Genomic DNA, 22,480 nt, shown 5'->3' with positions numbered 1-22,480 from the left:
AACAACGCGTTGCCCTTCCTGTTTGCTTTGCAATGGCCTTGTGCGAATCCAGCTCTGCCGCAAGTGATCCATCACCGGCCACCAGAAAGATGTGCATCATGCATACACAAAAATACATTTTACTTAGCTTTCCACATTTCTTTTCTCACTGACCTTTTGCACTAGTCAGTTCAACACTCTTCGGTATCTTTCCTTCAACCTAAGGACAACCTTATTTTTTTAAAAATAAAACAAAGGCCATTTCATGCAGTATTGTCACCTAAGCTTTCAAACATGATCAAACATTAAACATATATATATATATATATATATATATATATATATATATATATATATATATATGATGAATACACATTTCTCACTTTGCCACTCCTGACCCTGTGTTCTGTCTTTTTTTGCTGGTGTGCAACAGCATTCACACGTGCAATTGTTATCCTGTTTGCAACTGTTTTATTCAGCATCTTCTGATATTCACGGACTGTAAGTTAGGTAATGCTCCTCTAGCTAATTAGTTTACTCACTAAGCATAGATGAATAACTGATGAGCTACAAAAAGTTGCTATTGTTCCAGTCAGTCACCAAATAACTAACTTGGCCATTCAACCAGGGAGAAGTTTTCTTCTCTGAAAGGTGACAAGTAGCTCTGTAATGACTTCTATTATTTTCTCAATAAACTCGGAGAAAATAGGACGCGGCAGTTAGAAAAACACAGAAAAGAGAAATTAGCTACTACTGTCATTAAGGATTCAGAGGCTGAAAAAGAACAGTTGGTGCAATGCAGCTGGAGCGCCTTTCTGGAGCGAAGCGATTATGCTCTGGCCGTTAATGAATTATTTTTCGCTGGAATGCAAGACCTGCACTCCTCCAAACAACCTGGCTTTGCTGTGGGGAACAGGCTGCCAGAGCACGTGAGAGCCATTGTTCTCCTGGCCCTCCTGGTAGCCACCGCGTTTCTCCGGCCTCTTTGTTTCCATGTCACAATAAAGGCAGAAACATAATGAAAAGGTTGAAGCAAACACAGGTGCTGGAGGGGAGAGTGCTCTCCAAAGCCAGCCTGCACTACCTGAGTGGGGATGTCCAGGGGGTGCCTGCCCTCAGCAGCCCCACCGAGGTTCAGGAGGTGGAGAGGTGAACTTCTTTCTCCTCTTGGGCCCGTCAGGGTTCACCCCCAAGTAACAGCTCAAAGACCATGGACACGGTCAGTCCTGGGAGGACTTGTTTGAGATCTTTGAGCTTGCTGTGAGAGAGCTGGGAGCAAAACCCCAAAATCTCCTCCTCAAAGCCAACAGACGCTGTTCTTTGGAGGGTGAGAAGGACAAGAGGCCTGTCCCAGGCTCTTGGGCTGCCTCTTGAGAGCACTCAGCCGCAAATCCAAAGCCTCAGAGAAGCATTTTCAAATATCTATGTACCCTATTAACTACCCAACGAAAACATAGCAGAAATAGCAGGCTCCAGCTGCTTGCACTCAATGCCAGCCCTTGAACATGGAGCAGCAGAGCATCCCCCAGCCACCCATCCATGCACTGGTCTGCCTTCCACTGCTCCCACCTTGCGCTTCCTAAAAATCCCGTGCAAAATCCCACGGATGTAATCCCATAAACTCACCCTGCCCACATTACAGCACCACTACGTGGCTGCCGTACATTACAGGGCAGCCTGGATAGATCCGCCTGAAAAAAAAGAGAAAGCCACAACTAATGGGCAGCACTACATCACTTGACAAAGCAGCTCCTCTGCAAGGCAGCCAAGTTACTGAGTTGTTTAGTGCCCTGGGAAGGTTGGACAACACTGGAAAAAAATCAGGAATGGGAATTCCTGAGACCTGGGAAAGGTTAGCGATGCTTCTTTGTAGCCTAGGACTTCTCATAACGCTGCCTCCTTCTGGAAATCTGGAGTCTTCTGGGACAATTAAGAAGAAGGGCTTTGAACAAAGCAAAAACAAGAGACAGTATGTGGAATCTGAGCAAAGCTACAAAATATTTACTGTGCTGTCCCTCTGTAGATGCCGTTTCTGGAGGCGTGACCCAGCACAGCCCGACCTCAAAACAAAGCAATTCGCGGCTGGCACCACGCATCCTCACCCGGCTCCTTCCGCTCAAAATAAAAAAAGCAGGCACTCCCATAAATCATTTATCCACCCCAGTTCTGCAAGGAGAACGTTTGTCAGCTCCCATTTTGCTTCCCTTTCCCCGGCTGCCGGCTCTGCAAAGCCACCATTTCAGCTGCCTGCGGGCACACGCATCCTCCTCCTGCCCGTGGAGATCCAGCCCGCCCGCCAGCCTCGGAGGCTCTCAGAGACCACGCAGGGCTGCCACAGCACACGGGTAGGCTCAGGTGTAGCGAAGGTGGCGGTGCTTTACTCAGTAAAGGTTTTTAAATGGCAATTTTTAGGCAGGTATATACCTTTTTGGAGTCGGTAGCTCTGGGGCACCCCTCACGTGTACTCGGCTACCGCAACCATCACGTGATTTATGTAGAAGTAATTGGGGTTAAACTCTCTGCCACATCGAACTCGTCACATTTGGCCCCATCTCTAGGACCTAGAAACATCTGAAATAAATAAAGCCCTGTGTCACTTCACGGGGTCTGGGCTTAATTAGGATCATCCTGGTTTTTATGGGAGAAATCTTGTACTGCCAGCTTGATGTGGCGAGCCCATCACTCGCAAGGTTATCTGTTTTTTGTTGCGTTTCTTTTTAAAACTACCAACGTGAAAACATTTCTATTTCTACAAAGCCTTATTTTTTTTTTTTTGTTGCAAGTCCTCCGAGCAGCCGGCTGACAACCCCTCCTTATCTTTGGCCGTCGTCCATGCTAAAATAAGCATCCCGTTGTTACGCCAAGGGAGCTGCACCCTCCCACCTCGGCTCGCTGTCGGCTCGCACACAGCTGGCTGCGCAGCGCCGCCCGGGGTGCCATTTTCTGGGATTCACTGCTAGGATTCACCCTCTCGCCACGACCTGCCTCGCCAAGTCATGCCAGGCCCCTGGCACGCTGGGGATGCCCCAAACCTCAGCCGACACGGCCTGACCTTGTCCCGCAGAGCTGGTGGCACTCAGCCCACGGACACGAGGGTGGCGATGCAGTGGCATCAGCAGCTCAGGACAGCTGGGTTAGGGGAAGGATGGGGTCAGGGGCTGCTGACGCTGGTTGCCACCAGCTCGGGCAGCTTCCAGCTGTGCCCCCCAGGTGAGGCGAGCCCCCGTGGGCCGGGGGCAGAGAGGAGGGGAGCGGAGGCAGGGCAACTTCCAAGCTTTCCCTAAGCCCTGCTGCCGATCCGCGGCAGAGGCAGAACCAGAAGCCGGATTTTTTTTTGCACAAAATGAGTTCCTGGAGCAGGAGAGCAGCCAGCCGCCTTTGTTACGGGCGGGTGCATTTTATTTTTTTATTTTTATATTTTTTTATTTTTTTAATTTATTTCCCCCCCCTCGCAATTCGCGCTGCTGCAGGCTCGCCTCTGCTCGCTGGGCTGCGACTTTCCACGGCCGCTGGCAGCGGTGCCGGGGGGCTCCCGGTGCTACCTGCTCCGTGCCCTGGGGGGGGCGGGGGGGGGGGAACCCACCGGCACCCTGCCAAAACCAGCCCCGGGCACCTCTCCCTGCCGCAGCCCCCCGGGGGTTTCACGGGGGGCATCGCCCCGCGGTCGCCCCCTCTCCAGAGCCGTATCTCGGGGTGAAGGCGATTGGGGCGGCTCGGCCGGGGTCCGGCTGCTGGAGCTGGTGGCGGAGAAGCCACCAAAGAGCTGTCGGTGGCCGCGGGGACAGCGGGGCGAGGGTGCGGGATGGGGGCAGCGCCGGGCGCGGTGCCCGCAGCGGAGCCACCGGGGCTGCCGGCGGAGCGGCGGCGGCTTTCCAAATGTACAGAAAAGGGGAGGAATAAAAAAAAATGGGGAAAAAGGGCAAAAAAAATAAGGGATCGCGCTGATTTTGAGCCACCGGCGCGCCCCGGACACTCCGAGCAGCGGCGCATTAGCCAGGAGCCCGTCCCTGCCAGTGCTCCGGCGGTAAATGACGTGCGAGGCCACCGCGGAAAATCATAACGGCAAGAATAACAATTACAATAATGACGCTAATTATGATGATAACGAGAAAAGCAACGCCTGCCCGCGGGGCCGCAGCATACCTGCGCGCAGCCGGGGGCCGAGCCCTGCGCTCCCCCGCCCGGCCCCGGGGGCTGTCCCCCCGCTGTCACCGGCACCGGGGCTCCCCGCAGCCCGGCACAAAGCGGCGGCGCCGCCGGGAACAATGCTGGGGGCTGGGGCCCGCGGCCGCCGCCCGCCCGCCCGCCCGCCCGCAGCTCCCGGGGGCCGCCACGAAGCGGGGGCTCCGCATCGCCCCGCACCTACCTCCCTCCGGCCGCCGCTGCAGCCTGCGGGAGCCCCCGGCCGGGCTCCGCGCCCCGCGGCCCCGCTGCTGCCGCCGCCGCCGCGGCCAGGGCGCAGCCGCCGCCCGCCTCCGCCTCCGCCTCCGCCAGCCCCGCCCGGCCCGGCCCGGCCCGGCCCGGCCGCCGGCACCGCGTCCCCACGCGCGCCCCCGCGGGCCGGGCGGGGCGGGGCTGGAGGGGAGAAAGGGGCGGGGCTAGAGGGGGGTGGGCGGGGCTAAAGGGGCGCTGGGCGGGGTTATGACTGAAATGGGCGGGGCTATTGGGGAGTGGGCGGGGCTAAGAGGGAGTGGGCGGGGCTAGGGTCTGATCCCCTGTAGGGTCTGATCCCTTATAGGGGACTGATCCCCTATAGGGGACTGGTCCCCTGTGGGGTCTGATCCCCTTTGCTGTTCTCCCAGCGCTCAGGCTGCCCAACAAGGGTGCTCGCCATACGTGCAATGGGGATTCAGAGCGGCTGCAAGGAAGGTTTGTAGTGACGGGAGTAATTTTTGGTTTTCCTCTGATAATATATAGGCAGTAGGGAGCCTGTGGCAAGTCTGAATTGAGCGCCGAGCAGCTTCGGGATTGTGTAAGGCATTATCTGTTATAAGGAAGTTTATAAAGCTCCATCTCCATTATTTGAGTTTTCATGAGGTCATAATCCACTTGACCCCCGTGGTTTATTTCATCACTATTGCCCCTCCAAGGAATTATAACCTTTACCATTACCACTTGCTAAATATATCAAGAGGTTTTAGTGACATTATAACAAATCACCGAGCTCAGCTTTGTTGCTTGTAATGTGACCGTAGTACCTACTATGAGAGTGATTGTCAGCCTGACGTCGCTCTATTTTTCTGATTGCTTTATAACAAGAGCACATGATAATGGATCTGAAAGGGTTTTGCTTTTCCTTGTGTACTTACAAATTGACTTTTTTTCTGAGGTCATCTGAAACTAAAGTGCTGGCTTCTTAACCATTGTTTTGGGGATCAAGCAATGAAAAATATAAACTCAAGAATATTGAAATTAAGCACCAGCGAATTAAGGTAATGCTCCTCGCAATTATTTCTCCTTTCAATTAAATGTATGAGTGTTCATTAGGAATCATACTGTAATTTGATTATCCTGAAAGCATTAATTGCTGATCAAGGATATCACAGGTAAGTCTGTGGCTTTTTAAAGGGATACACCACAGAGAATGTAACGACAAGCAAGAATTTGGGGTAAAAATAATACACATAATTAAGCTACTTTTTACGGTTCAATCTGTTTTCCAGCAGGGGAAAGGTGGGTCCTACGTCAGTCCCCCAAGAGATGCTGCTAAAATCATAAAGAGAGTTTGCCCAGTGAAAGATTTGCTACTGGAGCCAATGTGCAGTCTCACTTCAAGACCAGCTAGAGCCAAGTCTTGGCCTCCAAACCATTTTGACAAGACGTACCTTGTCAAACTCTCACTGGGATCCAGCCAAGCTGCTTCCGCAACCAGTGCTGTAAGTCCAGCTTGTTTGCTGGAACTGCTGGTGCCCCAAACCGTGCGAGGCTCTTCTCTGTGCCGGCAACTGCAAAATAAGCTCGCCTATCTGTCCCACACGATACCACGGGGCAGGTCTGGGCATACAGTACCATCTCAGCTGATGTACAGCAAAACACCTCCGCCGAAAAAAAATCTCACCTGATGAAAAACCTGGAAGTCTGCCTCTGGGGAAGAGGTCTCTGGCTTTATCCTGCAGACCTTTTTGCTGGCCAACAGGACTATAGGGGTGCACTTTAACATCCCCCATCTTCCCACCAACCCACTGGTTTTCACGCCTACAATGTATTAATTTCCATCTGAGCTAGCCACTGTTTTCAACCTTTATGGTCAGTGGAGAGAATTAGGCGCTTTTAGGATGCAATTCATTTGACCTTTCTTAGACATCTACTTTAGGAAGAGATAAATCACTCCCCCAAGTGTCTGTGTTTCTCTGCCGACCACAAAATGGCCTGAGGGTGGTTAGTTCAGCGTCAGGTATCAATAGTGTAGGCGGTCTACATATAATTAGGTGAATCCCAATCTGGTTTGCTACAGTGCTGCTGTTGCAATGACTGCTGAAGTGCTCTACAAAGAGTTTTATTCACGCATCTTGAGCATGTAAAAATATCGTGGGTTTTGTCCTTTTACAGTCTTTGTTTCAGAAGCATCGTGCTAGCAGGGTCTGTGTTTTGTGCTGAAGTTGGTCTGACAATTCTGTTCAGGATTGTCTTCAGTTACCCACCAAGAAATCATCAATTTCTGCCCTTTTTCACCCAATGTCTTTCACCAAATATTTGTCTGATTTAATTTAAAGGTACAGGAAAGGCACGATGTACAACAAGGAAATGAATACAACATTAAGAACATCTCTCATCACTGTATACAGTTGAAAGCAAAGTTGGATACGCATACATTTTTGTTTTTATTTGATCACAGGGCAAGATTTTAAAATAATATTAGAAATGAGAAATCTATAGTGGTGAGAGTCACTGTAATGCCATAAGCACACTAAGCCAGTGTACAGTACATCTCAGAAAAGGCCCAAGGCTCAGATGTCTATCTCTGTGTTCTTGTATTCCCAACAAGCAGTGAATAATGCATTAGTTTTGCTTCAAGCATCCTATTTTGAATATGCTTTAGCCAGAATTATTAGCTTTCATGTAGTGTATATTGTTAACAGGGGTCATGCTCAGTGCCCACCTAGTGCTGTCTCCAGACGGGCCCTGGTAAGGAACACAGAAAGATTTCAATAAAAATTTCTCCTCGCTGGTTGTCCCTACGGGATCCCCCAGGATTTCCAGATGATAAGGCTAGGGCAAGCTGAAGGTGGTGGTGGAAATCTCCCTACAAGCCCCATGGTTCATTGGCTGAGACCCAACATATTTAACAAAGCAGAAGGAGGCAACCATTTCTGTTGCGTTAACATGGGAGGACTTGCACTTTCTCTCCACAGAGGCCCATCCCAGGACCAGCCAGCCCAAGACACCCCACTGGGCGTGTGTTGAGCTGCGTTGGGAAGAGCTGGAGCCATCCGTGCAGCAACAAGTAACCCCCCGGAGCTGTCCTGCAGCTGGCTAAGGGGAGGATAGCCTGAAAAGAGCCTTCCCTAAACTCATCTTGGTGAGGGCCACCAGTGCCCAGGACGGATGATGGCCATGGTCATCTGCTGAGCAGACTTCAAGTGTTGAGGGAAGAGCTGCCAAACGCAGCCCCGGGCTGAGAAGCTGCCCCTGGCTGTTGTTAAGCTGTTGTGCTTTCTCCTCCTGCAGCCGGGGTGGTCTATAAAAAGTGAATTAGCTTGCAAGGAGCTATTAAGAGCATGCCATTCGAGATACAGGGTATAATTTGCAAAAGAGTAGGTGTTTACACATACACGTATCCACACGCACATCCCGTATTTAAGTTTCCACAGCTACCGCTGGAGCAAGCAGCCAGCTGCTAAATCCAAAATAGCAACGAGAGCACATCATCCGCCCTCTGTATTACCATTTGAAAGGGACAGTTCCTTGGGAGGATGGGAATTTGACAGGATATGAATATGTCTGAGACTCTATTAGGCACTAATTCAGCAGGACTGGCTGAATGAGATGAAGAAGCAATGAGGAGGAGAGAATCTCTTCAAATCTGAGCTGATTGGTAATTTTGATGAAAGCCCTTTAGTCTCATTCACTGCCTGTTAATTACCTCTGGAAATTAACGTTTATTTTTCTCTTCAGGAAATGTTGTTCAGCTGCCAATATGGAAAGATTAATTAAATTCTTCCATGGATGAAGGTGAAAGTAGGGTCCTTGTGGTCAGTGCGCATTTTGGCTCTGGAGGCAGGTGTGTCGTGACAAATCTCCCTTTGAAAAGAGCAGTCCAGATCTTCCCTCCCGTGTTTTCAGAAGATAAGTGTGTCCCTGTCCTCCTGGGGTGGGGTTGGCATGTCAGGTGCTTTCAGCAGGGAAGTCTGAGCGTGGAAGTGCTTTGAAAGAGGGGAGGGAAATGGCAGCGAGGACTGCAATTAAACAGTTTGGAGTTAAATGAGGAGAAGCCTCTTGCTCCACCCAGTGAGAATTAATTAACAGCTCAGGACAAAGGTATCTCTGCTTAACTCAAAGGGAAACCCTCAGCTTGGGCCCATCTATACAGAGGATCACAAAAGTTAATTGATTCAAAAAAAGTGGTAACTTGAACCTCACATTCATAAACTGTTCATAAACACGACAGCTTCTCCTACCAGTTCTCATTTATTTGATCTTGGCTCAGCCTCAAAAGCTGCTTTTGTCAGTGCTAACGATGGCCCTTCCACTGCTCAAGAGTTTATTTCCAATATCCACTATTATGCTATTCGCTCCTGCTGTGCAGGAAAGAAAAAAGAAGAAGAAAGAAAGGAAGAAAGAGCAATGTTCCAGGGAAACTCCCATGCATGTTTGGTATGGGCATTTGAGTTCCTGATTCATAGCTGTGAAACCAAGTGTCTGGGCATGGTTGGTAAAATCAGACAGCATCGTTAAAGGAAAAGGAGTGCTCTGTCCCATTTTATTTTATTTTATTTTTTTTTTTTTTTTCTGAAAGGAAGTCTGCATTAAGTTTTAATGATAGATAAAATGGGTGGGAAGCCCTCGGAAGCACAATGGATGGGTTTCAGGCTGCCTCTGTGACACTTGCAGGGAGGAAATGAGGCAGCTCAGAAGGGCACCAGGCAGGAGGCAAGTGGGTCAAATAGACCCAACAAGCTTTCCAGCAGCAACCTGGTGGAGAGCAAGCTGCCAGAGGAGAAGCCAGCTGCAGTCAGTTGAAACCACCCAGGCAGGCAGCTCCAAGGCTTGCTCGCTGCAGGGAAAATGCAGCCCTCGCTGACCTGAGTTGCTTTCGCCAGAGGGAATCCCGACCAACCACAGAGGCATGGGGCACTGTGCTGGAGGTTTAGTGGGTGGCAACATTGAAGGATTGGTGGGTTATGCTTTGAAGGGTCCGTTATCGATGATATACCATAGTCATTTTGTTTCTTCACCATTCCCTGTACATGGGGAAGAGGAACCACTACCTTGGCCTATTGACAAATCTCCCACAGGTTACAGATTTTACCTCTACTCTTCCCTATAGTGAGTTTTCAGATCAATCTATGAAAGCACAGCAACCCAACGGTGTTTGTTAACAACTGTCATAGGTTATTTTGCATAACCTATAATGTACGGGGTTGCTGCCAGCCAAAGGTGGCATCTTTCGCTTGCAATAAATTTGGAGATTAGTAGTTTATAGTCTGTTCGGCTGAGTAAGTGCTGGGGCAGGGCACTGAAAATTATGAAGACAGACAGCAAGAAGCAAGCAAAAGTGATGTGAACAGACAAGATGGGTTGGAAAGCAGTAAGAAACTCATATATAGTGCACTGATTTAGTGGCCAGTCTGAAATAAATAAATAAATAAATAAATAAATAAATAAATAAATAAATAAGATTCTTGACTACACAGTCTAACCAATCTAGACCCCTTTTTGTAGCTGTTAAAAAGATATCACATGTGAAACAAATATATAATTTCCAAAGAAAAACAGTGTCTCAGTTTTTATGAATGTTTTCTGTTTCTTTCCCAGCTAAATCTGTTTACCACATTTGACTCAATTCTGCAAGTTGCTTCTTCAACACTGCATTTTTTTGACAAATTCGTTATTCACCAAAAGCATTCTCCCAGCTTTAATAATAATGAAAAAAAAAAAAAAAAAGAAAGAAAGAAAAAGAAAAAATTCAATGGACTGGAAAGAGGCCAGTAGGCTTTGGTTCAGGCCTTGTAAAACAGCAAATAAACATTTTCCGCATGCTTTAGGAGAGAGTATAATTCCTTGGTCCTCCACAGCCTCTGTGTAGAAGAAGGGGGCTAAGCACGTGGAGAGGCACGTGGTCAGATTTGTTTCATCTTCAGCTAGGAAGACAGGCTCGATCTCCTTCAGCCTCTGGCACGACCATCGGTCTGTCACAGTTATAGCTACAAACCCTTTTTTCTCTTGTGTGGTACACAACTCCAAGCGTCCTGAAGTACATTAGAAAGGTAAGTATAAACTAGGTGAAGAAGAGAAATGAAAGCACATAAGGGAAACAGAGAACTCTGAGGATACCTGAGATAATTCTGCCATTTAAACTTGCTTTTAGCTTGTCTGCCTTCAACTAGTCGTATTACAGCAAATGGCACCATGGAGGTGCTCTGATGACTACTGTCATGGTGAGGGTAGCTCTACGGCTGATGAAGCTAAAATGCAGTGTTTGAAGTCTAATGGCAGGCAAGAGAGAAAATGCCCATTAGATGTGTTAGATGAGCAGCCTACCCAGTTCCTAGAAAATAATGCTGTTTTTAATGCATGGAAGATTTTGCCTTGAATGCTGTCTTCTGAGCCAGCAAGGAAGATACACAGATATATACAAATACACTTGTATGTCAATACTAGCACTGAAAAAATGGTTCAGAATTGACTCAGATGCACATACATGTAGTTATATATACCTTCTTTTCACTGTGCAGAAGAGTTCACCCTATTATTTGCCCCCTTTACTTGCAGTATTACCTGCCCTTCCTAAATCAGCCACCACACCGTCCTACAAAGCTCAGGGAGGCAGTAACTGATAATACTCGGCGCCTGGTACCCCATGTCATCATGATTCCACACGACATCATTTTGTGATGCAAACGCACTCTGACCTCAATAACATGCAATATATCAAAAGTGTAATGTATGCAAAACCGATCCCAATAAAGGGAGGGGGTAAATAAATTTGTTTTGATTTTAATGATATACAATTTAAATGTCACTTTTGCCGAGCAATTAGGGTCTGAAGAGAGTGACCTTTGCACAGCGCCCAAATTGTCCTGAGGCATGTTACTTCTCCATGCATTTATTGCTGCTGTACATGATAAAGGGTAGCTGGTACGATGTTAAGTCCATCGTTCGTGTGTCTGTCTCCTTTCACTCGGGGACACACAAAGGAAGCAAGGCAGCACGAATGCTGTGCCATGAGAATGGCATGAAGAAAGCAGAGGATGTTGCTTGCTGTGGGACAGCAGCACGGCCGAGCAGAGACGAGCACATTGCCACCCAACAGCCACTACCATTTGCTTTGCTTGTGAGTGCTGTCAAACAGTCAGTTCCACATCTCCTTGCATACACTTTATCTGCAGGTTGTGAAGGGCTGGACTTGTCCCAGCACACACACGTGGGCATGGATACATGGTGAGGGAGAAAGGGGACCAACCCTAACCCACACAGGCCATGCTGCCCTTCCCCTAGCTCCTGCAGCTTCCCAGGCGAGCAGTGTGGTCTCCAGCCAAGCCAAGGAGGTGGGCCACGCCATCCATCCAGGTGTGGGATACCATCTTCTCCTCATCCAGCCCCTCTGCTGGGTTCTGCAGTGAGCCAGGCACCTTCCAGAGCACCTCTCTGTCCTCAGACATGCCCACCCTCTGCATCACGTCTGAGGCATTATACTTACTCGGTCAGACCAAGGGGAGAGGTTTTAAGAGGTGAGACGTGGCCCCACCGATCTCACATCCCTGGCAGCTGATTTGCAGGTATCTGGTTATCCCCAGAAGGGTCCCAGGCGGTGAGGGGAGGCCTCAAAGCGAAGCAGTGCCATGCGAACGGAGGCAGCAGCCTCCTGCCTCCTGCGCCGCCGCGGCTGGAGCTGACAGATTGAGTGTGTGAACTACCCACACCTCTGAGGCTATAAACCGCGCCAAGTATTATCTTTACAGCTGAGGGATTTTAGTATGCGGTAAAATGCAATTGCCAGTAGGAAGTATTAAAATACAGGCCTCTGTTTTGGCAAGGAGGAACATGACAGCAATACGGTAACAGGCCAGGCCGACCTTCCAACTGCGCCTCCGTAAGCTGGACGTTGTGTGGCATCTGCCAGGTCATAAACAGCGTGATGCATCATGAGAAAGAGCAGTGGATCATGCACAGACATTTCCCCCTCTTTGGTATTTTTCCTTCGATATTTGTAATGAGTTGGTGCAGAGAAAAGCCATCAAGGGGCAGTGCTGGAGCTCCCTGACGGCGGGTGCTAAGGGTGGCGAGAGGCCGACAGCTCCTTTCGGCACGGCCACCCCTCTCCAAGCTGGAAAGCTGGCCCTAGCAAGGCAGATTCAGTCAGCCCCCGTCTCTAATCCATTCTTGGCTTTATCACTGGAAAGGCTATCAAGCGTTGGGCAGATGGCTAATATTTTCTTTCCCTATAAGTCTCTGTTGGATTCGGACCAATGATGTAAACACAAACAGCTCTGGCTCTCGGTCACCGAGGCCTCCTGCCATCAGCCTTCCCAGGGAGGAGTAATTTAAATGAACTGGGGAAGTGGGCACAAGTGAATAAAACAAATCCATTTGCCACACAAGCTGGAGGACCGATCTCTTGAACTGAGAGCACTCGACGTTGCCATCGCTAGCTGGTGTCTGAGGGGATTCAGCCCGGTGTTTACTCCGTGCCTGTTGTTCGGTGGCTTCGCGGGGTGGGAGAGGTGCCGGAGCATTCAGGACGCTGTGCATTTGGGGCCATCTGGCATGTTCGAGCCACATATGGAGCTCCTGCAAGGCAGAATTATTAAACGCTTGAAGCCCAAAGCTGGTGGCCTGCTGAAGTCTAGCTGTGCTCCCATGGTGTGAGCCCATCTTGAGGCTGATCCCGGTGAATCCAGGAGGGATTCAAACACCTGATTAACAGCTCCACAGCGCTCCGTGACGCTTCTGTCCAATGCGCCCGTATGTGTGATTTATTGCCACCCATTCTTATTCTCCATCATCCTTGCGTTGCCAGACTCGGATGCATTAAGCATGCTGCCGTGGTGCATTAAAATGCGATGTGGTGCTGGTAAGGGTAAATTTATGAAGGTACCTACCAGCACCTCCCTATGGGGAAGAGACCCTGATGTGCCTCCTTACCTGACCTGCCCAGGTGGTGCTAGGGGGATAGAGACTGGTCTCACCACCGGTGCAAGCTCATCGCAGCTATCATGACCCCACACCAGCAGAGAAACTGGCCCTGGAGGGACACCAGCCCCTGCCACCATCCCACCTGCAGTGCAGCATCCTCCCACAGCACCGCCACACCATTGCATGCTCCTGCACCCCTCCAGCTGACCTTTCCTGAGCAGCAGCAGCTCCCAGGCTGCAGGCACACTTGGCCCTTCTTGCTCTGCTTTTGCTGTGGCAATGCTAATACCCCTGGGGTCCGGAGAAGTTGGAAGTATATGTCATGAACCCCACTGGTGTTTGTTTTTTTCCACTCACAGAGTAGAAAATGGGGATATAACAAAGTGGAGGAATAATGTTGTAGGTCCAGAAATGATGCTTCCCAGGCTTAATTGTTTAAAACTTCAGCTTTTGGAAAATCTCCCATTCCAGAGGGGAGGGAACCATTAGTGTCATTATTCCCAGCTGGGATTAAGACCTTAAACCAGATAATTCTGCGGGAGTGATGGAAAAAAATAGCTCCCCTATTCTCCAGCAGCATGTTCCATCTCAGGAACATTTGTAAGGAAGCAGCAGTCCTGTGTATTATTGGAGAGGTATTTAGTTCTCGTGTCTTTCAAAAGCATTTTTACTAGTTTGTTCGAAATGTTATGTGTGCCAGGTCCTCTCCTTTTGGCTTGGATGGTGTGCCGTACCAAATGTCAGCACACAGGGATGGAGCGACGATGGCATTATTCTGGCTCCTGCTGCATCGGGAGCCTTTATGCACCTGCTGTAGAGCGCGGGCTTCAGACGGGGGGAGATAATGAAAGCATGTGCAGATTTCTGGATGGTGCTTTAAAAATGACTCTGAAATATTGCTATGGATTAATATAATGCTGCCACAGACCGTGTTTCAGTGATCACTGAAAAGAGAAAGGAATAGTTCGTAGGGTGTAAACGAGCTGGGAGACTACTCGAAAAGAAAGCATGCAAATTATAGGGAGAGGTATTCAACACTCTTATCTGAAGCATTGAGTCTAGAAAGCCTGAACCAGGGAGTATATTCTCCTGCGATTCTGCAGAGATACCCATGTTTTACACTTCCAGCATGCCAGGCAGTAGCTGGAATCCAGCCTGCACTGCCTTTCAGAGGTAAAATAAATAGGGTGAATGCAATTAAACAAGCCCAACTTGCACGTAGACCTCAGAGAGCCTGGCATTTGCTTCCCATTTTAATCGGAAATTTCTGAAAGTGGAGGCCCTTAAAAAAAGCCACATGCAGAATCCTTCTTCCCCCCGCTGGTGATTTTTCTCAAGCCCTTGCGCTTTCACTGTGCTGCTGCTGGAATAGCTGGGAGACAATTGGAGGTTATTTTTAGCCCGCCTCGCTCTGTAACGCTGCTGACATTTGTAGGTTAGGCGTACCAGTTGCTGGCTGCTTCTGCTTCTCCATCTTCCCTAAATATTCCCTTCCAGCAGCTGGACATCGCCCTCTGCCTTCCCCAGTCTCACCCCATAGGCATGGAAGTACCGAATCCACGTTGTGCCTGGCAGTGATCTCGGTGGCGAGGAGTTAAAAGCATCTTTGAAAAGCACAGGCACTCGCATCCTTTGACGCAGCTGGAAAAACCCAACACAGCAGACAACAGCTTGGCTCAAAAGGGAGCTCGGCGTGCTCAGCTTCCCCTTGAGACGTGCAGGAGAACCAGCCTTGATGCTGGGCTGGGCTGGCTCATGGTTTGGGTGGCCCATGGCCCTCTGAGGTCCCCACCAGCACCAGGAGCCCCCTGCCTGCCCCAGCCCATGCCCTAGAGAGAAGGGGATGCCTTGGAGAGCCATACAATTTGGCACACATTTCTAGGACTTGCTTTTTTTTTTTGTGTTATGGCATGACTGAAAGTGGAGAAAATGAGCTGTGCTTCGAGGTGCCATTGCTGGCGTGCCCTGGGGAAAAATTTGGGCACGGGGGAGATGCCGTTGGTGGGAGGCAGGGCAGAGCATCAGGACACACGGCAGCTTGCAGGCAGCAGCCCAGGGGCTGGGGTGCAAAGCCCTGGGAGGGGTTTAGCTGCTGCCCTGAAGAGCTGGAGAGTTTTGGGGGTAGTTGCGGCAGAAATTGTTCGCTGCGCTTAAGCCTCAGCGCTTAGCAGCACAGCGAGCTGAAACCACCGAGCTCTCAACTCTGAGCTCCCTGGAGCTGCTGGAGTTTAGGGAAATGCAAAGACCTCCTAAGCCAGGGGAGGGGAGATGGCTGCTAAAATCAGAATTCAACAGCAGATTAGATTATGAAACCGCCATTAACCTACTCTGCACTGTAATCTCCAATCCTTCTAATATATTTGGCATGCGGCAGCACAAACATTATTTTCCACTTTAAATTAAGGCTGAACAGAAATCCTTTTTCCAGGCAACCTCTTTCTTTTCCTGGTGCTTTCGGGGGACTGATTTTAAAATGAATATCTTCATGCAAATCACAGCACAAACAAATCCAGGCAGATAATCTTTTGGGGGCAAAATCCATTTTCTCCAGTGGGGACCACATGTGGGCCCCGTGCCAGGCCAAATCCCATGTGCACTCTAGTGAAACCCAGCCTCAGCCATGAGATGAGGATGGAGCTCTGCTGTCCTTCCCAGTGCACTGCTGTGACTGGGGTGACCCCTGCACCTCCGCTGAGCTACCAGGAGCGTTTCACCCTTCTCTGTGCTGTTTAGGACAACCCTAAAACCTTCCAAAGGGCTGACTGGGGTGAGACAAGGCACACAGCTGCCATACCCATGCTTTCTTCCATACCTTCCACCTAGCCCTGCTTCATGGGGTGGCTGGGGGACACTTGGCTGATCCTTTATGCCCTTACTGGTGTTCCACCTGAGGATGCATTACCAGAAACAAGCGCTATCCTCATCCCACCAAAGAGGACCTTGGAGCAAAACCAAAGGCAGAGCGGCTCTGGCAAGGTCAGCTAGGTTGGTCCATGTGTCACAGTACAAGATCGCAGAAGCCTGAAGTCGTTGCAGCCCTTCCATTTTGGAAACATCCAAGCTCAGGCTTTGTGCCAAAGTCCGGGAGCATCTTCCAGCACTGGAGGGGAAATCTGAGCACAGCAGAGGGAGGCGAGCTGTCCCTGTTCATTTTTCCAGCAGTAAGCAGGATTCTGTCTGCATTTAATAATCGTACACCTGTTATCTTATTTCCCAGAAGTGTTCATCGTGGTGCTAGAGACCCCGCAAGGACACAGAAGCATCCTCTCTCTCCAGTCACAAAATAATATCACAAAGGTCATGTCAACAGGGCCCCTCTCACACATCGCTCCCTCCGGTTGCCCAGAAACAAACCTCCTGAAAATTCAGACCCTAAAAGCAGCTAAAGGAAAATCAACATCAGGAATTAAGAAAGAAAGAAACGTGCTAACCAGTTAATTAGCTTATTGATGTTACTTCGGTGGTTCTCACCCCACAGTCAGCATAAGTTCAGCAAAATGTGCTTTCAAGAGAAACGACGCTAATTAAATACATGATAGAGCAGTCCAGGTAATAATTAGCAAGGGATAAAGTGTCCGTTCATTGGGATTTATGTATTTTTTTGGTCAGGCCTGCAGCTGATTTATATTTTTGTTTGTCTTTGTCTGCCTGAACCTTAGGCTACCTAAAAAGATCTTCGCTAAATGTAATGTCCACATCCCCCCCCTGGTTAAAAAGCAGCAGAAACCCGAGATGCAACCAGCATTCATTTCCTATTATGCAAATATAACTTCACAGTATGACACATCTGTAAGGCTTCATTTGGCTCCCCCCTGGCACAGTAAGCATCTGCAGCTTTAATGCCTTTGATATACTGTTTTTGATTAGATTAAAGATGATATTTATAGTAATTTCAGTAATGTCATTAGCTGTCACTGGAGTATCCTCCAATATTTTGTTTCCTCCATATGTTTTGCAGAAAGGATAATGAAATTTGACTGTCCTGCAGCCCGGGTATAATAGCATTGTTTGGGAGCAGGGCTGCCTGGGATCAGTTGCTCCTCATCGAGTGAAAATGGGGACAATCCGGTGGTCTCTGTGCGCCTGCCTGCTGCAGCACCCATCCTTCTCCATCCTTCGAGGGACAGGGTTGACTTCCCTGCAAATTGGCCGAACCACGCATCGCTTCTTCAGACACCCTTTGTGGTTTCTCCTTCGCCGGTCCATTCGCTGCAAGCAGACCCAAAAAATCAACGAGGCCATCAAAACAAACCCTCACAAAAGCAGTCAAGGAGAGAAATCATTCAATTCTCTTCTTTCCTCGCCAGTTCTGCCAGGAGAAGGGCACGCACAGAAGGCCCCTTGTGCCCAGGGTCCTCCTCGTGGGCTTGTAGCCGCTGCATGCCCAAGGAGATGAAGTTTGGCAGCAGCCAGCAGATGGACAGATGGCTGGAAAGACGGCCTTGTAGGGGACATTGTAGGCTACACCTGGGGTGGGATGAGTGCTGCCTGTGCCCTGCCTGTGGGGCCAGGTCGGGAGGGATGGGGAGGAGGAAGGACAGAGAGGAGGGTGAGACTTACAAAGAGGGACTGCAGATCACCAGCACGTTTAGCAGAGAGAGGAAAAGTCCGGGGGAATCCGATGACAGGCAATAAATACCTACAGTTTAACAGTTTAAACAAAGGTGGGGATTATTTATGGTAGGACAGTGCATGTTGGCCAAGGGTCAAGGAAAGGAAAACTTAGTTTAGACTTCTGGGAGGAGAAAGTAGGTGGTATGCAGCAAAATTGCCAAGACATCGGAGGCACGTGGCACATCGCTGTGGCTTTGTGTGATCAGAAAGACCGTGGTGGGAGATATGTGGTGACAGCCCCAGGAGTAGGAGATGGAAGCTGGGCAGCTACCGTGGGGGTATCTCTTCTCCTTCTGCTCCCAAGCCTCATCGTGCAGAGCACAGACACTTGCATCTCTCCCGAGTGGCTGTGTCTGTGCTTACTCGGGGGATTAAACACACCGATTCTGGGATTGCTCTAGCTTCAGGTAGCTTAAAGCTGCAAATACACGGTGTTATTTGAAAGAATATCTGCTGCATTTGTATTTCTGGTGAGCAGTAGGCATACTGGAGTCATGGTATTCCTGGAGAGCTCAATGTATAAATACTCGCTCCTCCGGAGTAGGTGGGGAGTGAAGGTTTATACGTGAGTGACTTTGTTTAAGTGAAAGGAATCGCTTGGCTTTGCATTAATCTTTAAGATCCATTTCCCAGGGAAAAAAAAAAAAAAAAAAGAAAAGAAAAGAAAAAAAAAAAGTAGTTAAAAAAACAGACACACACACACAAATGTCCCCCGAGAGCATTTAGAGAGGGGAAAAAATGGACATTAAAAATGTATGGATAATCTGGAGCGCCGCTCGTAGCGGTGTGTTCTCTAATTGTGCGTGCTGAAGGTCTGACCCTCTCCTAGAGCTGCAAGCAGAGGGCAGCCCCAGCCCCAGGGGGGAGGGCTGGGGGCAAGCGGTGGGGGAAGCCCCTCGCAGCGTGAGGAATTGGGCTGGTGTGAGTGGGAATGGCAGGAGCTCCTCACGAGGCAGCAGCTGAGCCGGCCTCTTTGCTCTGAGAGCTGTGTGAGTTTGGGCTGTTGGTCCTCTCCCTGGAGCCAGCCCACCAACCCTACGTCCCCGTGGCCGTGCATCCCCTCCTACCCAAGGGGAACCCCTCCAGGAGAGGGTCCCCATGTTCCACCAGGTGCTGCTTTGAGCTGAGGACGATGCTCTGGTCGCAGAGATTTGGTTTGGGTCCTTTTTACCCAAGGAGGAGACGCTTGCAGAGGGACCATAGCACAGGTCCTCCAAGCCAGTTGACTTTCTCTGGCTTTATACCAGCATGAGCTGAGAGCAAATGATCATTTGCTCTGTGATCAGCCTAATCACTGCTAGTGAGTCTTTTCAAGCGGCAGTTCCCTTGGGAACAGCATATATTTTTCAATCAAACCGTGTTCCGCCACTAGATCTCTATACAAAGGTAAATAGGGCAACCCTCCCCTAGTCCTTACTATTATTTTTTTTTTTTTCCGAAATGCATTTTGCATTTATGAAAATGAAAGTGCCGTTTCAAAATGCAAACCTGAACTCTTGCTTAGAAACTGCCACATGTAATTGCTTACTTTTTGGAAAATTGCTCTTCCGTTCCAAATTCTGGTCCAAAAACTATGCAAACCCTGGTTATGTATTTTCATATACACTCATATGCCTATGAAATATATTCATATGAGTATTTTTATATATGCTTTGCTTATAGCTATTACATTAACTCTGTGAATGCTCTCATTATTACAGAAGTTAATTTGTAGGAACTGCAGCAATCCCTGTTTATCTCAACTACATGAATACATCTGCAGCTCTGCCTCTTCTGCTGCTGGCTTCCCCCATGTGTTTACGCTTTCAAACCTCCAAGGGTAAATGCACTGGCACTTCCTAGTCCTCCTTTTATTAATTTCTATCACTGAAATACCTGTCCTGGGATCATTCAGGTCAGGTTTGCCCTAGCTCAGGCATTTATTTCACTGTTCCTACCCCAAGCAAAGCCTTTCAGCTGGTTCAGCCTCAGTGGGGCACATTTCTCAGCTCAGGCACTGTTTACAGCGTTCATTTTCTCAGAAGTTTCCTCCACTTCTGATGAGTCCATGCCTACCCCGGACTATCCCTGCGTTTCCACACACAGGAATACCGCAAAAGCCCCATACTAAACACTGGGGGTTGGAAATGAGAAATGTTGATTGTTTTCAGATTCTTCAGCTCTCCTTCCTGATTAACGTCTCATATGGAAGGAGTTTATGTAAAGCTGATGTTCACAGGCTCAGCAATATGCAATATCATTCTCCACCAAACAATTCTTGTCAACACCGATAGTCTGTTCCTTTGTTGGATTCTTGGTGAAAATTGTTGGAGCTCGTGTTTCAGTGTTCCCTCTTCCATTATTTATAACATACTGAGTTACAAGTGACAACTAACCAAAACAGAGCTACACTTCTTGGTAGATCTTCTCATTTTCCATATACTTTGGGCATGAAGTTCGCTCTTTTTAAAGCACGGGATGCTTAGCTTAACAGCCTCAAACTGTAATAAAAATGTAAAATAGGAAAATTTTATAGCTGTCCACCAGATGTCCTGAAGATTTTCTTAAGGAAAAAAGATGTAATCTGTTTTCAGCATCCTCACGGCTTCCTGCGGCATTCACCCTTTGGAGCTGGCAGAATTTATTGTCTCATGGAGGTAAGTATTTTGGGGGAGAACGTGAAGAAGATCCTAACAACCTTTTCTTTTATGGCTGGCAGAGGCCACGAGCCACTTCCTGGGATGTCTGAGACGTGCCTGGCCTCACCAGCTTTGTTTGCTACCAGCAGCCTTCCTCGTCTAACCCCTCATGGTGTTCCTCCCAAACTTGCATTGTAGGCTGCTTGATGGCCGTCCCCTTCAGCAAGATGTCCCACATCTCAGCCCTGCTGGGTAGGATGCTGTGTATCAGAAACAGGCAGCCTGGTCCCTTTGGGAGGGCAGTGCCTCACACCACCAGCTTGCATCTCCAGCTGAAGTGGCCAAACACCCTCTTTCCAGCACTGCCACCCTGCTGCTGGGCCTTCGCTGCAGGTTAGCTACAGAGGTACAGTTTCAGGGTCACCTTTTATTCCCTGATAACAGAATAAACGTGAGCCTTGTTGTCTGGGCTGGCCGCATACCACGGCGTGGGCTCTGACAGCTCGCAGCCTGCTCGCTGCTTGCTTCTTCCTGCAGCTGATGCTGCAGCTCCGCTGGCGCAGCGCGGAAGGGGACTTTTACAGCGAGTGAGTCATGCCGAGAAAGCTGGCCACAGCCAACGTAAACCCCAGGCTGTGCACGCTCACAGCCTCGCATCTTATCTCCACCAGATCTGGTCAGAAACCAGGGCTGTGCAGTTTGAGACTCTGCAGCACTGGGTGGGAGGAGTGAGGGGAGTGGGGGGAGAAGCGGCACTGTGTGCAAGCACAGAGCCCAGCATGCTGCAGTGCCCCAGAAAATGAAACTCTCCTCCAAAATAAATTTTAGAGCTGCCAAGACATCATGTTTTGGTGTGTTTAACTTCCTTTTTGTTTTCACTTGCACACCAAAGTACATTTGTGTATGAGAACAGCAACACAAAAATGTCCAAATGACCAGAGCTGGAATGGAGCTGAGATGGAAGGTTAAAATACTTTCTCATCTGCCAACACTGATATCAGCATTACCCCACAAAATATTTAGCTGAAACTGCATTCTACCAGAGACCTGGTCGAAATGGAATTTTTAATGTGTTTCTTTTTTTTTTTTTTTTCTCTACTCTTTAGTTTGGCTTTGTTTTTTTTTCCGAGTTCTAAAGAGCACGCATGCATTCAGGATTACAGTAATTTTGGGACGAGCTTCTCATCCACATGCTAAGCAAGGCAACAGCTGGCAGATGTGTGATTTAATTTGCACCTCATCTATGTGTGCTGCTGCCACGACAAGACGCACCAAGTGCCTCTGGCTCTCAGCATGCCAAGCAAGCCCTGCACCCCACTTTGGCTCTGCACCCCCAAATCCTCTGCCCAGCCAAGGCTCAGGACACCCCCAGCCTTCTGCCATAATCTCCCAGTTTTTGAAGATCCCACTACTGTGAGATCCTGCAGAGAGCCACTTGTGCCTGTTCAGGCTTTGGATAATTCTGGCGTTAACCTTTTTGCTTGGGCATCCTCAGCTGCAAATTGAGGAATAGCAGCACACTTCAGAGGGGTGGTAGGGTAAGGATTAACTCCTACGCTGCTTTGAAGCACTATATACATGCCAAATAATATAATCATCCTAAATGCGAGGCCAGGATAATCCGTGTATTTTTGCAGCCCCAGAATCCTATTTGATTTCATCTGTTTTAATTAACAAATTTAATTTTGCATTATTAGGGAAAACAAGAACAAAAAAAATCAAGCTTGCGTACGCTTTATTACAAATTATTGTTATCAGCTGCCCCGCAGGACTCCAGTAGGCACTAAATATGAACAACGGTTAAATTATGGGGGTCATGGAATAAGCACAATCAAAATGCAAACACTTTCTTTCACGTGAGGCGGGGCGAAAAAAAGAAGATGAGGAATCCTTGGAGCCTCCTTGGAGCCACCAGGACTGTGGAGAAACGTACCGAGCAAACTGTAAAACTGATTACTAGGCTCAAAAAGGCT

At 48.9% G+C, this 22,480-nt stretch overlaps 1 protein-coding gene and 1 long non-coding RNA gene across 4 annotated transcripts in view; one reads left to right on the top strand and one right to left on the bottom strand.

The window, feature by feature from the left end:
- RAI2 (retinoic acid induced 2) overlaps window positions 1–4,530 on the bottom strand; it is a 32,612-nt gene extending 28,082 nt beyond the window's left edge. For 2 of the 3 annotated variants that reach the window (XM_068683911.1, XM_068683901.1), the window contains exon 1: window positions 4,346–4,530. The gene's annotated coding sequence lies outside the window, so the exon portion shown is untranslated. Of the gene's footprint in view, window positions 1–4,122; window positions 4,148–4,345 lie in introns of those variants that run through there. The other variant, XM_068683942.1, reaches the window with a different exon arrangement.
- A 211-nt stretch (window positions 4,531–4,741) lies between these two features.
- LOC137857438 (uncharacterized) lies at window positions 4,742–7,423 on the top strand. The gene is made up of 3 exons (XR_011097089.1): window positions 4,742–4,848; window positions 5,309–5,411; window positions 5,643–7,423. It is a non-coding gene; the product is annotated as an uncharacterized lncRNA (long non-coding RNA).
- Window positions 7,424–22,480: the final 15,057 nt, after the last annotated feature.

This window comes from Anas acuta, chromosome 1 (assembly GCF_963932015.1).
Source record: "Anas acuta chromosome 1, bAnaAcu1.1, whole genome shotgun sequence".
In the NCBI taxonomy this organism is placed as follows: Eukaryota; Metazoa; Chordata; class Aves; order Anseriformes; family Anatidae; genus Anas; species Anas acuta.
Note: the sequence above shows the minus strand (reverse complement) of the source record. Positions and strands in the feature narration are given on the sequence as shown.